Consider the following 15,378-nt stretch of genomic DNA (forward strand, 5'->3'; position numbering starts at 1 on the left):
CTGCGAGGAGAACTCACCTTTCTCTGACTCTCCAATCACTCAGAGCAAGCTCAGTTCTGCTTCCCTCATCCATTCCTCAAAATTCCTATTAACAGATCACAGTCCCCGGCCTCCAGCCCCTTCTCAAACTGCAATGATCTACAGATTGGAACTCGCTGCCTGTGAGGGGAATGGAAGCTGAGACAGAGAGTGATTCCTGGAAGGAATTGTCCAGGGTGGGGAGCTGGAGCCTGCAGAGTTACAGGGATAGAGTGCGGTGGGGGTGGGGAGGGGGAAATGGGACTAACAGGATTGCTGTATGGACAGCAAGCATGGACCCGCTGGGCCGAATGGCCTCCTTCTGTGCCGTAATGGCTCAGTCACTTTAGTGAACAACAGCACCTTTAGAAAAAGAGTCTAGTCAAGTGTGTTCTACGTTGTAAGCGTGAGAAGGATCTCGACAAGGGAGAGAAGAAAATGAGCAGGATAACAGAACATTCACTGTTGTGTCGCCTCGTTAGGGGAAGGGATGGTTCTCTCCCCCATTCCCCGGTGTCACATCGGCAGAATTAGGAAATCAGGATAATGCCAAGTACCCAGAACAAGGCGACATCCGCTGTTTAATCAGCAAAACGCTGGAACGCTGTGTCTGTGATGGATCATCCCATTAACAGGGCCAGCACGGATCCAGGCTCAGTGGGCTGAATGGCCTACTCTGTGCTGTCACACTCAGAGTGCATCAACGTATTAACACATTCCTTCACTCCTGCTACAGCGTATAACCCCAGCGGTGCACGGGTTAAAACAAACACTGCAAAAAACTGCATCCAGCTGAAACCACACCAGCAGCAGGAACACTGGAGCAGATTTTTATTCAACTCTACAAACTAAATTAATCAATTAACTGTGTGTGAAAATTACAAGGGGGAGTGGCAGCTTTGCCTTCTCTCTGTATTTCCATTTGAACTTGGTATCGACAGTCAGCTGTCAGTATGAGCCCAGGCTCAGCATCAGGGACTAACACACTGATGAATTGGAAATAAATAAAAGTATTTCTGATCTTAGTGAGGTTTGACACATCAACAGGCAAAGCCACAGAGAACCACCCCATCGAATCTCAGGTGCCCGAGTCTCCAGCGCAATCATTCTAAGTCCAAACACGCACTGAGCTTAGATACTTGTTCAGAAACTATTCACTGATCAGGGAATCTAACTGATCAAATCCCAATAATGATTTTTTTAGGAGCCAGGCTTCATTCTTTCCCATACCCAGTGGCCTGGATATAAGGCAGGCGAGGTATGAGCTTGTATCTATTTCCGAAGCTAGCTTTCCCTGGGACAGTTTGAAGAAGGGCACTCTGTATCAAGCTTGGTTAACTCAGAGACACAATCCACTCACATCTCTTGCCATGGGCAAACTGGAAGGATTCGCAGTCCACACTATGAACAAATCCTCCATAGCCATCAAGTCCTGGGGTGGGACTTGAACCTGGGACACAGAATCATAGAAACCCTACAGTGCAGAAGGAGGCCATTTGGCCCATCGACTCTGTACCGACAACAATCCCATTCAGGCCCAGTCCCCGTAACCCCACATATTCAACCTACCTAGTCCCCTGACATTAAAAGGCAATTTAACATGGCTAATCCACCTAACCCGCACATCTTTGGACTGTGGGAGGAAATCGGACCACGCAGACACGGGGAGAATGTGCAGACCCCACACAGACAGTGGCCCAAGGTCGGAACTGAACCCAGGTCCCTGGTGCTGTCAGGCAGCAGTGCTAACCACTGTGCCACCCAGCATTGGGCATTACGCTCAGAGGCTGGACATCTGCCCACTGGACCTCCCCATTGGGACCCAAGGCAACAACAGCTTTGAAATAAGCGGAATTAAGGCAGAAAGAACCTGCAGAGAGTTCGGATTGGGTGAGTGGCAAGAACATGGCAGGTGGAATACAGAATCATAGAATCTCACAGTGCAGAAGAGGCCCTTCTGCCCATCGAGTCTGCACCAACACATTAGAAACACCTGAACTTCCACTGAATCCCATCTCCCACTTGGTCCAAAGCCCTGAATGTTACGATGCACCAAGTGCTCATCTGGATGTTTTTAAAGGATGTGAGGCATCCCACCTCCACCACCCTCCCAGGCAGTGCATTCCAGACCCTCACCACCCTCTGGGGAAAAAGGTTTTTCCTCACATCCCCCCCCCACCCCCCATACCTCCTGCCCCTCACCTTGAAACTATATCCCCTCGTAACTGACCCTTCAACTGAGGGAAACAGCTACTCCTTATCCACTCTGTCCATGTCCCTCATAATCTTGTACACCTTGATCAGGCCACTCGGTCTTCTCTGCTCCAGAGAAAACAACCCAAGCCTATCCAACTTCTCTTCAAAATTTAAATGTTCCATCCCAGGCAGCATCCTGGTGAATCTCCTCTGCACCCCCTCCAGTGCAATCACATCCTTCCGATAATGTGGTGACCAGAACAGCACACAGTGCTCCAGCTGTGACCTCACCAAAGTTCTATACAACTCCAACATGACTTCCCTGCTTTTATAATCTATGCCTCGATTGATAAAGGCAAACGTTGGAGGGTCAGTGCCAAGGGAGTGCCGCACTGTCAGAGGGTCAGTGCTGAGGGAGTGCCGCACTGTCAGAGGGTCAGTGCCGAGGGAATGCCGCACTGTCAGAGGGTCAGTGCTGAGGGAGCGCCGCACTGTCAGAGGGTCAGTGCTGAGGGAGTGCCGCACTGTCAGAGGGTCAGTGCTGAGGGAGTGCCGCACTGTCAGAGGGTCAGTGCTGAGGGAGTGCCGCACTGTCAGAGGGTCAGTGCTGAGGGAGCGCCACACTGTCAGAGGGTCAGTGCTGAGGGAGCGCCGCACTGTCAGAGGGTCAGTGCTGAGGGAGTGCCGCACTGTCAGAGGGTCAGTGCTGAGGGAGTGCCGCACTGTCAGAGGGTCAGTGCTGAGGGAGTGCCGCACTGTCAGAGGGTCAGTGCTGAGGGAGCGCCGCACTGTCAGAGGGTCAGTGCTGAGGGAGTGCCGCACTGTCAGAGGGTCAGTGCTGAGGGAGTGCCGCACTGTCAGAGGGTCAGTGCTGAGGGAGTGCCGCACTGTCAGAGGGTCAGTGCTGAGGGAGTGCCGCACTGTCAGAGGGTCAGTGCTGAGGGAGCGCCGCACTGTCAGAGGGTCAGTGCTGAGGGAGTGCTGCACTGTCAGGCGGTCAGTGCTGAGGGAGTGCCGCACTGTCAGAGGGTCAGTGCTGAGGGAGTGCCGCACTGTCAGAGGGTCAGTGCTGAGGGAGTGCCGCACTGTCAGAGGGTCAGTGCTGAGGGAGTGCCGCACTGTCAGAGGGTCAGTGCTGAGGGAGTGCCGCACTGTCAGAGGGTCAGTGCTGAGGGAGTGCCGCACTGTCAGAGGGTCAGTGCTGAGGGAGCGCCGCACTGTCAGAGGGTCAGTACTGAGGGAGTGCTGCACTGTCAGAGACGCTGTCTTTCTGATGAGATGTTAAGTTGTGTCTCCGTTACTCTGAGGTGGAAGTAAAAGATTCTGTGGCACCAGATTGAGAGAAGAAATTCTCTCCGGTCCCCCAGAGAATATTTATTCCTCACCCAACAATAAAAATAGCCTGATATCTTGCTGTTGTCTCTCGCTGTTTGTGGGATCTTGCTGTGTGTATATTGTTGCTGTCCCTCCATTATCACAGTGGCTTCATTGGCTGTAAGAATCTTTGAGGAATCCCAAATGTCCCACAAAGTGTTGTATAAATGCACATCTTCCTTCCGAGCTGCGATTAGATGTTTCACACACGGACGGATTAACGATGACTAACACACCAATAACACACAGGTTCGCTTTTTCATTCCATATTCAGCCTTTAATATAAATCTGAGACAATGCTGAGGAGAAGTCACTTGTTTATAAGGAATATCGGGACAGCTGGAGGCCACTGAGTGCTTCAAGCCTGTTAGATTTTTTATTTGATTTGATTTATTATTGTCACATGTATTAGCCAATTAGTGAAAAGCATTGTTTCTTGCGCGCTGTACAGACAAAGCATACCGTTCATAGAGAAGGAAAGGAGAGGGTGCAGAATGTAGTGTTACAGTCACAGCGAGGGTGTAGAGAAAGATCAACTTAATGCGAGGTAGGTCCATTCAAAAGTCTGACAGCAGCAGGGAAGAAGCTGTTCTTGAGTCGGTCGGTACGGGACCTCAGACTTTTGTACCTTTTTCCCAACGGAAGAAGGTGGAAGAGAGAATGTCTGGGGTGTGTGGGATCCTTAATTATATGTTTCCCCGAGGCAGCGGGAAGTGTAGACAGAGTCAATGGATGGGAGGCTGGTTTGTGTGATGGATTGGGGCTACATTCACCACCCTTTTGTAGTTCCTTGTGGTCTTGGGCAGAGCAGGAGCCCAGACCGAGCTGTGATACAACCAGAAAGAATGCTTTCTATGGGGCATCTGTTGGTGAGGGTTGGTGTTTCTGCTATTCATTTAGATTTTACCAGGCCTATTCCTTAACTCCATTTATCCAGCTCGGTTCCATTACCAACAGGAACCAACAGGATCCATCTCAAGTTTCAGATTCCCTATTTGACCTCTGACCTCAACAACCTATTTTTGGGACAAAGAGTTGCGGATTTCCCTGCTCTGTGTGTGAGGGAAACGCTTCCCGACATCATCCCTGACCGGCCTGGCTCTTATTTAAGAGTCTGTAACCACCCCCTGTCTTGTTCTGAACACCCCCTAACCTCCCCCCCCACTCCCCGAGGGAATAGGTTCTCTCTATCGACCCTATCGAACCCTTCAATCACCTTAAAACACCTCTATCAGATCACTCCTTAATCGTTCTAAACTCGAGGGGCACAGGGCGTTGTGAGTAAAATGTACAAATGATTATTGATGACCAGGTTTGTTGTTGCAGGAACAGGGCTGGTGGAAATTGAGAGACTGATAGCTCACAGACTGTGCTCCTCAGGCCAGGCTAACCCGGGGGATAACCGCACTCTCAGAGCAGCCTCTACACCACCAGCACAGAGAGGAAGGTACTAACTGGTAAAGAGAGAGGAGGTGTTTAGCACAAGCTCTCTGCTTTCTTCCCCTTGCGAGAGTGGGGAACAGGAAAGGGTGGGTGGCCTTTGGGGCAGAGATGTTTTTCCTTTTTATCTTTCGTTCCACCCACTGCACAGAGAGCTGGGGGCCACACCCCGGTTAGGACCCTCCCATATGGCAGCTGTAACCAAATTGTCTCAAAGCAGAGAGTGATAGCTGAGTTCTGCACACATGAGGTTGGTCTCAACCGGGATCTTGCGTTCGTGTCCCACTATCTGTAACCCTCATGAGTTGTCTGGGCTTGCAAAATCTCACTAACTCTCTCAGCTGGAGACAATACACATCTCCTTAACCCTCTCTCCACTCCCATTGTCTGTACCTGTAAAGACTTGATTACCTGTTAAGACTCACATTCCAACTGTTATCTTGTAATTGAGTCTGTATCTATATACATGCCCTGTTTGTGAACCAAATCCTGCACTCATCTGATGAAGGAGCGGCGCTCCGAAAGCTCGTAATACCAAATAAACCTGTTGGATTTTAACCTGGTGTTGTGAGACTTCTTATCGAGCCCACCCTGCCACACCTCGATAACAAGGACGACCTATTGTCAGACTCCCATTTATTGCCTACAGCTCACCCATCAACACTATTATTCCCACAAAGTCCATCTCCAAACTCCGTGCCCTGGGCCTCGGATCCTCCCTCTGTGACTGGATCCTGAACTTCCAAACCCACAGTCCACAATCAGTGAGGATAGGCACCTCCTCCACGATCATCCTCAACACTGGAGTCCCACAAGGCTGTGTTCTCAGCCCCCCAACTATACTCCTTATACATCTATAACCATGCGGCCAAATTCCAGCAGAGTTTATCATCAGGTTCGACAATCTTACAGCGGCAATTATCCTGCTCGAATTTGACTGTGACAGAAGGCGCCAAGTTCAAAACACACCCCGAGAGCCCCATTCCTGGGGACTCACGCTCATTCCCGCTGTGTCGTTAAACACCCCCCTCCCTCAGCAGATCCTCCTCTTTCACTACATTTTCACATCTTGCTGAGTGAGGGGAGGTCGGTGCGGTTTTTAACATGTTCACCCAGGCGTGAACCTGTTGATGGGATTATCGGGGACGTAAAGGTGAGTATAGCCCCGGGGGAGAGGAATACTGCCCCTGGCAGTGCCCCCCTGACACTGCCCCCCCCAGCACTGCCCACAACACTGTCCCCCTGGCACTGTCCCCAACACTGCCCCTGACACAGACAGTGGAATTGGAATTCAATAAAAAATATCCAGGATTAAGAATCTTCATGATGACCATGAACCCATTGTCGATTGGTGGAAAACATAGAAGATAGGAGCAGGAAGAGGCCATTCGGCCCTTCGAGCCTGCCCCACTGTTCATCACGATCATGGCTGATCATCCAACTCAATAGCCTCATCCTGCTTCCTCCCCATAACCTTTCATCCCGTTCGCCCTGAGTGCTTTATCCAGCCGCCTCTTGAATACATTCAATATTCTAGCATCAACTACTTGCATCAAAAACCCATCTGGTTCACTAATGTCCTTTAGAGTCAGAGAGTCATAGAGGTTTACAGCATAGAAACAGGCCCTTCGGCCCAATTTGTCCATGCCAGCCTTTTTTTTAAAAACCTGAAGCTATTCCCAATTGTCCACATTTATCCCTCTATACCCATCGTACCCACGTAACTGTCTTAATGCTTTTTAAAAGACAAAATTGTACCCGTCTCTACCACTACCTCTGGCAGTTTGTTCCAGACACTCACCACCCTCTGTGTGAAAAAGTTGCCCCTCTGGACACTTTTGTATCTCTCTCCTCTCACCTTAAACCTCTGCCCTCTAGTTTTAGACTCCCCTACCTTTGGGAAAAGATATTGACTATCTGGCTGATCTGTGCCCCTCATTATTTTATAGACCTCAATAAGATCACCCCTCAGCCTCCTACGCTCCAGAGGAAAATGTCCCAGTCTATCCAGCCTCTCCTTATAACTCAATCCATCAAGTCCCGGTAGCACCCTAGTAAATCTTTTCTGCACTCTTTCTAGTTTAATAATATCCTTTCTATAATAGGGTGACCAGAACTGTACACAGTATTCCAAGTGTGGCCTTACCAATGTCTTGTACAACTCCAACAAGACGTCCCAACTCCTGTATTCAATGTTCTGACCAATGAAACCAAGCATGCCGAATGCCTTCTTCACCACTCTGTCCACCTGTGACTCCACTTTCAAGGAGTTATGAACCTGTACCCCTAGATCTCTTTGTTCTGTAACTCTCCCCAACCATTAACTGAGTAAGTCCTGCCCTGGTTCAATCGACCAAAATGCATCACCTCACATTTATCTAAATTAAACTCCATCTGCCATTCGTCAGCCCACTGGCCCAATTGATCAAGATCCTGTTGCAATTGGAGATAACTTTCTTCACTGTCCACTATATCACCAATCTTAGTGTAATCTGCAAACTTACTAACCCTGCCTCCTATATTCTCATCCAAATCATTAATATAAATGATAAATTACAGTGGGCCCAGCACTGATCCCTGAGGTACACCACTGGTCACAGGCCTCCAGTTTAAAAAACAACCCTCTACAACCACCCTCTGACTTCTGTCAAGAAGCCAATTTTGTATCCATTTAGATCCCTCACCCTGGATCCTGTGAGATTTAACCTTATGCAACAACCTACCATGTGGTACCTTGTCAAAGACCTTGCTAAAGTCCATGTAGACAACATCAACTGCACTGCCCTCATCTACCTTCTTGGTTACCCCTTCAAAAAACTCAATTTAATTTGTGAGACATGATTTTCCACTCACAAAGCCATGCTGACTGTCCCTAATCAGTCCTTGTGTCTCTAAATGCCTGTCGATCCTGTCTCTCAAAATACCTTCCAACAATTTACCCACCACAGATGTGAGGCTCACTGGCCTGTAGTTCCCAGGCTTTTCCCTGCAGCCCTTTTTAAACAAAGACACAACATTTGCCCCTCTCCCATCTTCACCCGTGACAATCGATAATTCAAATATCTCGGCTAGGGGACTTGCAAATTTCCTGCCTAGTCTCCCACAATGTCCTGGGATACACTACGTCAGGTCCCGGGGATTTATCTACCTTGATGCGTTTTAAGACTTCCAGTACCACCTTCTCTGTAATATGTACACTCCTCAAGACATCACTATTTATTTCCCCAAGTTCCCAAACATCCATGTCTTTCTCAACAGGAAATATTGGAGAGAAATATTCATTTAGGATCTCACCCATGTCTTGTGGATCCACACATAGACGACCTTGTTGATCCTTAAGAGGCCCTACTCCCTTGTTATTCTTTTGCCCTTTATGTATTTGTAAAAACTTAGGGAAGGAAACCTGCCATCCTTACCCGGTCTGGCCTACATGTGACTCCAGGGGCACAGAAATGTGGTTGACTCTGAACTCCCTCTTAAATGACCAAGCAAGACATTCAGTTTCAAGGGCAACTCAGGATGGCCAATAAATGCTGACCAACCAGCGACATCTGTGTCCCACGAGTGAACCAAAAAAAAGGTGGCAGCTTTGGTCTTTCAGTCCAAGTACAGGAGAAAGCATTAAGAAAATACTATTAGTTCCACGCCAGTAAACAGTGGATAATAAGGGGTCATGGAAGGTCATGAAGCCAAGTTCCTTCCAGGGGTGAGTTGAGTTCATGCTGTCACAAAAATTCTACCTATTTAATCTCCTGCTTTAATATTCTTATTAAAATGTTGACACAGGAGCACTAGGAGGCCATTCTGCCCTTCAAACATGGTCTAGCATTCAAATCATAGCTGATCAAAGATCTCCATCAGCTCCACCATCTCACTCTGTCCCCATATCCTCTCGTTCCCTTATCAACCTTGAAAATATTCACAACCCTCTGAGTGAAGAGATTTCCCCTCATCTCTGTTCTAAGTGGTATTATCGCTAGACTAGTAATTCAGAAACTCAGCTAATGTTCTGGGGGACCCCCGGGGTTCGAATCCCACCACGGCAGATGGTGAAATTTGACTTCAATAAAAGAAAAATCTGGAATTAAGGATCTACTGATGACCATGAAACTCTTTACTCTGAGACTGGGACCCCGTGTTCTAGATTCCCCAGGAAGGGCAAATGTTTTTTCAGTATTTACCCTGTTAAATCCCTTCCGACTTTTCTACGTTTCAGTGAGATTAACTCTCATTCTTCTAAACTCCAGGGAATCTGGCCCATCAAACTCTCCACGGGGAACAATCTCCTCATCCCAGAAGCCATGAATGGGTGTAGCCTTGTTGTACTTTCCCATTGTTAACTGTGAGCTGACTTTTCTCAGTGCAAGTGAGTTCACCTTTTAGAAGGCAGTGGCGGAGTGGTATTATCCCTGGGATAGTAATCCAGAGACCCAGGGGAATGCTCTGGGGACCCGGGTTCGAATCCCACCACAGCAGATGGTGAAATTTGAATTCAATAAAAATCTGGAATTAAGAATCTATTGATGACCATGAAACCATTGTCAATTGTCGGAAAAACCCATCTGGTTCACTAATGTCCTTTAGGGGAGGAAATCTGCCATCCTTACCCTGTCTGGCCTATATGTGACTCCAGATCCCAGAAATGTGGTCTTTATAAGATCCTTGTCAGGCCCCACTTGGAGTATTCGGCGCAGTTCTGGTCGCCTCACTACAAGAAGGATATGGAAGCTATTGAGAGGGTGCAGAGGAGATTTACAAGGATGTTGCCTGAATTGGGAGGCATGCCTTATGAAGATAGGTTGAGGGAGCTAGGTCTCTTCTCCCTGGAGAGACGAAGGTTGAGAGATGACCTGATAGAGGTTTATAAAATGTTGAGAGGTGCAGATAGGGTGGATTCTTGGAGGTTATTTCCCAGGGCTGAAATGGTCGCTACAAGAGGACACAGGTTTAAGGTGCTGGGGAGCAGGTACAGAGGAGATGTCAGGGGGTGGTGACTGAGTGGAATTAGCTGCCGTCGGTGGTGGTGGAGGCGAACTCTCTGGGGTCTTTTAAGAGACTTCTGGATAAGTACATGGGGTTTAATGGGATTGAGAGTTATAGATAGGTCCAGTAGGTAGGGATATGATTGGCGCAACTTGTGGGCCGAAGGGCCTGTTTGTGCTGTAGTGTTCTGTAATGTGGTTGACTCTGAACTGCCCTCAGGGGTGGGTAATAAATACTGGCCCAGCCAGTGATGTCCACATCCCGTGAAAGAATAAAAAAATTGCTGCTTTCTTATCCCATAAAATTTCAACATTTGTGTGTTACTTATTTTTGATTCGATTTATTATTGTCAATGTATTAGCACACAGTGAAAAGTATTGTTTCTTGCTCACGATATAACAAAGCATACCGCTCATAGAGAAGGAAAGGAGAGGGTGCAGAATGTAGTGTTACAGTCACAGCGAGGGTGTAGAGAAAGATCAGCTTAATGCGAGGTAGGTCCATTCAAAAGTCTGACAGCAGCAGGGAAGAAGCTGTTCTAGAGTCGGTCGGTACGTGACCTCAGACTTTTGTATCTTTTTCCCGATGGAAGAAGGTGGAAGAGAGAATGTCCGGGATGCGTGGCGTCCTTGAGTATTTTGGCTGTTTTCCCGAGGCAGCAGGAAGTGTAGACAGAGTCAATGGATGGGAGGCTGGTTTGTCTGATGGATTGGGGCTACATTCACAGCCCTTTGTAAATCCTTGCGGTCTTGGGCAGAGCAGGAGCCCAGACCAAGCTGTGATACAACCAGGAAGAATGCTTTCTATGGGGCATCTGTAAAAGTTGGTGAGAGTTGTAGCGGACATGCCAAATTTCCTTAGTCTTCTGAGAAATTATTTACAACAAATGCAAAGGAAAAAATAAAGCATCTGTCATTTTGATAGAATGTATGGAGCAGAAACTGTCTCCAGTGGCTGGAGAGTGAGTAACCAGAGGGATTGAAGGCAACTGACAAAAGAACGAGCGATGGGGAGTTGGGGGGGATGTTTTTTTGCACAGCGAGTGGTTGTGATCTGGAAGGCTCTGACTGGGAGGGCAGCAGAAGCAGATTCAACAGCAACTTTCAAAAGGAGAACTGGAGAAATACTTGAGAAGGAGAAAGATCTGCAGGGCTCTGGGGAAAGAGCAGTGGGAAATGGGACTACTTTTTCAAAGGGCCAGTATAAGAACAAATGGGCCAAATGGTCTGATCCGCTGCCGCTAAATTTAATGATTGTAGATTTAAAAAACATTTAAGAATCTTGCAAAATGGACATTTGATGGCAAATGAATTTCAATATCGGTGAATATCATAGAATCCCTACAGTACAGAAGGAGGCCATTCATCCCATCAGGTCTGTACCAACCACAATCCCACCTAGGCCCTATTCCCATAACCCCACACATCTGCCCTGCCCCTGACACTAGGGTCAATTTAGCACGGCCAACCTACCTAACCAGCACGTCTTTCAGACTACGGGAGGAAACCGGAGCACCCGGAGGAAACCCACGCAGATACGGGGAGAATGTGCAGACTCCACACAGACAGCCACCCAAGCTGGGAATCGAACCTGGGTCCGTTGACCACTGTGCCACCGTGACGGCATTTTGATAGGAGGAATTAGTGGTAAAATTCCTCGGAAATTCTGAATCTGAGCAGGGGAAAGAATCAGAGATCTGGGAGAGCAGATACAAGTCACTAAAAATAACCAGAGGGGTTATTACAGTCGGGGAATGTATGAACAAAGAACTGGGGTCCAATTCCAGAGGCAGTGAATCATAGGACAGAGGAATTATCTTAACCTCGTTATAGATACCCTGGTTAGGTGACAGTTTGTTCTGAGCACAGTTCTGGTCTCCACATTACAGAATGGATACTGGAGCACTGGTAAAGTTGCAAAGCAGATTTACAGAGATGATATCAGAACTGAGAGAATTAGCAGAAAAAATGTTGAAGAAACTTGGTTCCCTTTTCTCCAGAAGAGTGAAGGCTGAGGTGTGACCTGAAAGAGAACTTACAAAGCAGTTCATTCGGATAGGCACAGCAAAGATATTCCCACTTACTGGAGAGACCAGAACCGAGGGCCATCAACGTGTAAGAGTTAAACCCAGTCGGGAATTCAGGAGAAATAGAGTGAGGAGAATAGGAGGCGGCACAGTGGGTTAGCACTGCTGCCTCACAGCACCAGGGACCCGGGCTCGATTCCCGACTTGTGCAGAGTCTGCACATTCTCCCTGTGTCTGCGTGGGTTTCCTCCGGGTGCTCCGGTTTCCTCCCACAGTCTGAAAGACGCGCGGGTTAGGGTGCATTGGCCGTGCTGAATTCTCCCTCTGTGTACCCGCACATGCACCAAAGTGTGGCAACTAGGGGATTTTCACAGTAACTTCATTGCACCGTTAATGTAAGCCTATTTGTGACACTAACAAATAAACTTCAATGTAAATACAGGGAGTTGGGAGAATGTGGGGCTCGGGGGCTGGGGAGAAAGTGAGACTCCCTCCCATTGGGAGTGATCGAGGGGAATAAAATTGCTTCTATTTTCTCTCCGGTCATCACTGGACAGTGATCGAGAGATGGATTCTGGTTTGACTTATCCCTTACTTCACCTGGGGGACTGGAGTCAATTCTAAACCCCCTGTTGCTGAGATCAGCTATCTCTACAAAGACTGGGAATCACAGCTGAGATTCTTCTTATCTTCTCAGTTCAGTTCAGACACACTCAACGATGAAGCCGGTGGATAAGTCTCCAACTCCCCTTCATTGTAAACCTGCAGCACTCACCGTAAGTTCATCATTAACTCCGGCACAAGGTGGACAGGACCTTCCGTCAGCCCTGGGACAGAGCTGTAAGGAGGGACTGGAGAGGCTTGCCTCGTTTTCTCTGGAGCAGGGAAGGCCGAGGGGGGCCACGATTGAGTGGTAGACGATCATGAGGAGTACAAGAGTGAGCCAGGAGTTCCCCTGGGTTGAGGGGTCAGTCACGAGGGGACAGAGTTCTAGGCAGAGGGGATTTGGGAATTTTGTTTTCACTCAGAGGGCAGTGGGAATCTGGAATGCGCTGCCTGGGAAGGAGGCTGGAAACCTTACAACCGCTAAAAAATAATTAGATGAACACTTGAAGTATTGTCATAATCAGGGATACGGGACAAGTGCAGGGAAATGGGATTAGCACGACTTTGGTGGTGCAGACTCGATGGGCCGAAGGGCCTTGTCTGTGCTGTACCACCCTCATCATCACCGAGAGACACCAACAACACCCAGACATTGGATTTGAATAGCCAGGAATGACTGGCTGCTTCCCAGTGTCACTGAAGGAAACCTACAGAAAGGTGGACTATAATACACAGGAACAGAATTAGGCCACTCGGCCCATCGAGTTTGTTCCGTCATTCAATCATGGCTGATATTTTTCTCATCCCCCATTCTCCTGCCTTTTCCCCATAACCCCCGATCCCCTTATTAACCAGGAACCTATCTGTCTCTGTCTTAAAGATACTCAATGATCCAGCCACACATTCCCCACTCTCTGGCCTTGTGGAATTGTAAAGATATTGAGCAGCGTGGATAAAATAAATGCTTTATTTGATTTGATTTATTGTCTCATGTATTAACATACACTGAAAAGTATTGTTTCTTGCGCACTACACAGGCAAAGCATACCATTCATAGAGAAGGAAAGGAGGGAGTGCAGAATGTAGTGTTACAGTCACAGCGAGGGTGTAGAGAAAGATCAACTTAATGCGAGGTGGGTCCATTCAAAAGTCTGACAGCAGCAGGGAAGAAGCTGTTCTTGAGTCGGTCGGTACGGGACCTCAGACTTTTGTATCTTTTTCCCGACGGAAGAAGGTGGAAGAGAGAATGTCTGGGGTGTGTGGGGTCCTTAATTATGCTGGCTGCTTTTCCCCGAGGCAGCGGGAAGTGTAGACGTGCTAAGTTGCCCCTTAGTGTCGGGGGGATTAGCAGCGTAAATAGGTGGTGTTACGGAGATGGGGTCTGGGTGGGATTGTTGTCAGTCCAGATTTGATGGGCTGAGTGGCCTCTTTCTGCTCTGTAGGATTCTAAGATTCTACAAGACCGATGGAAATCAGCGTTGAAGTGTTATTAACCCCCACATTGACATTTTCATTCGATTTTTCTAAGTTTCATTCGGAATCTGGATTTTGTGACGGTGCCCCCCCCCTTTAAGGAGCTTTTACTGTAATTTAAACTCTTGTTAATTTAACTATTTTATTGTTCATACTCAAAATACCACAAAGAATGACTCACTGAAATTAGGGTGTGTTTGTGTTACGAGGTGTGTACTTGTGAAGTTTCAGTCTGTGAACAAATGTTACACTGAGTAAAGACACTCAGTAGATTCGTAGAATTCCGACAGTACAGAGGAAGGCCACTCAGCCCATCGAGTCTGTACTGACCACAATCCCACCCAGGCCCTGTTCCCTTAACCTCATTTACTCTGCTAATCCCCCTGACATTGGGGTCAATTTAGCACAGCCAATCCACCTAACCCACACATCTCTGGACTGTCAGAGGAAACCAGAGCACCCAGAGGAAACCCACGCAGTCATGGGGAGAATGTGCAAACTCCACCCAAATTCAATTCCACTCTCAGATCACTGTCTTTGTGGAGTTTGCACATTCTCCCCGTGTCTGCGTGGGTTTCCTCCGGGTGCTCTGGTTTCCTCCCACAGTCCAAAGATGTGCAAGTTAGGTGGATTGGCCGTGCTAAATCGCCCCTTAGTGCCAGGGGATTAGAAGGGTAAATACATGGGGGTTATGGGGGGATAGGGCCTGGATGGGATTGTGATTGATACAGACTCGATAAGCCTCCTTCTGCACTATAGGAAATCTATCATCTATGATCAATGATTCCACATGGACAGTGATCTAAGGCTGGAATTGAACCTGGCACTGTGAGGTAGCAGTGCTAACCACCATGCCACCATGCTGCCCCATGAAGAGAAGCTGATAGGGTTGATGTAGAGAAACTATTCCCATTCGTTGGGGAGTTCAGGACAAAAAGATATTTTCCCACCCCGCTCGCCATGGGAATCGTAGCGTGTGTGGAGAGGAGGGACAGTCCATGCAAAGGTCCGTTGCCTTTGGGCATAATTTTCCAGGTTTGGGGTGTGATTTTCCAGGTTTGGGGTGTGATTTTCTGGGTTTGGGGTGTGATTTTCCAGGTTTGGGGTGTGATTTTCTGGGTTTGGGATGTGATTATCCAGGTTTGGGGTGTGATTTTCCAGGTTTGGGGTGTGATTTTCCAGGTTTGGGGTGTGATTTTCCAGGTTTGGGGTGTGATTTTCCGGGTTGGGGGTGTGATTTTCTGGGTTTGGGGTGTGATTTT

Source organism: Carcharhinus amblyrhynchos, chromosome 25 (genome assembly GCF_965287045.1).
Source record: "Carcharhinus amblyrhynchos chromosome 25, sCarAmb.v2.hapA, whole genome shotgun sequence".
Taxonomy (NCBI): Eukaryota; Metazoa; Chordata; class Chondrichthyes; order Carcharhiniformes; family Carcharhinidae; genus Carcharhinus; species Carcharhinus amblyrhynchos.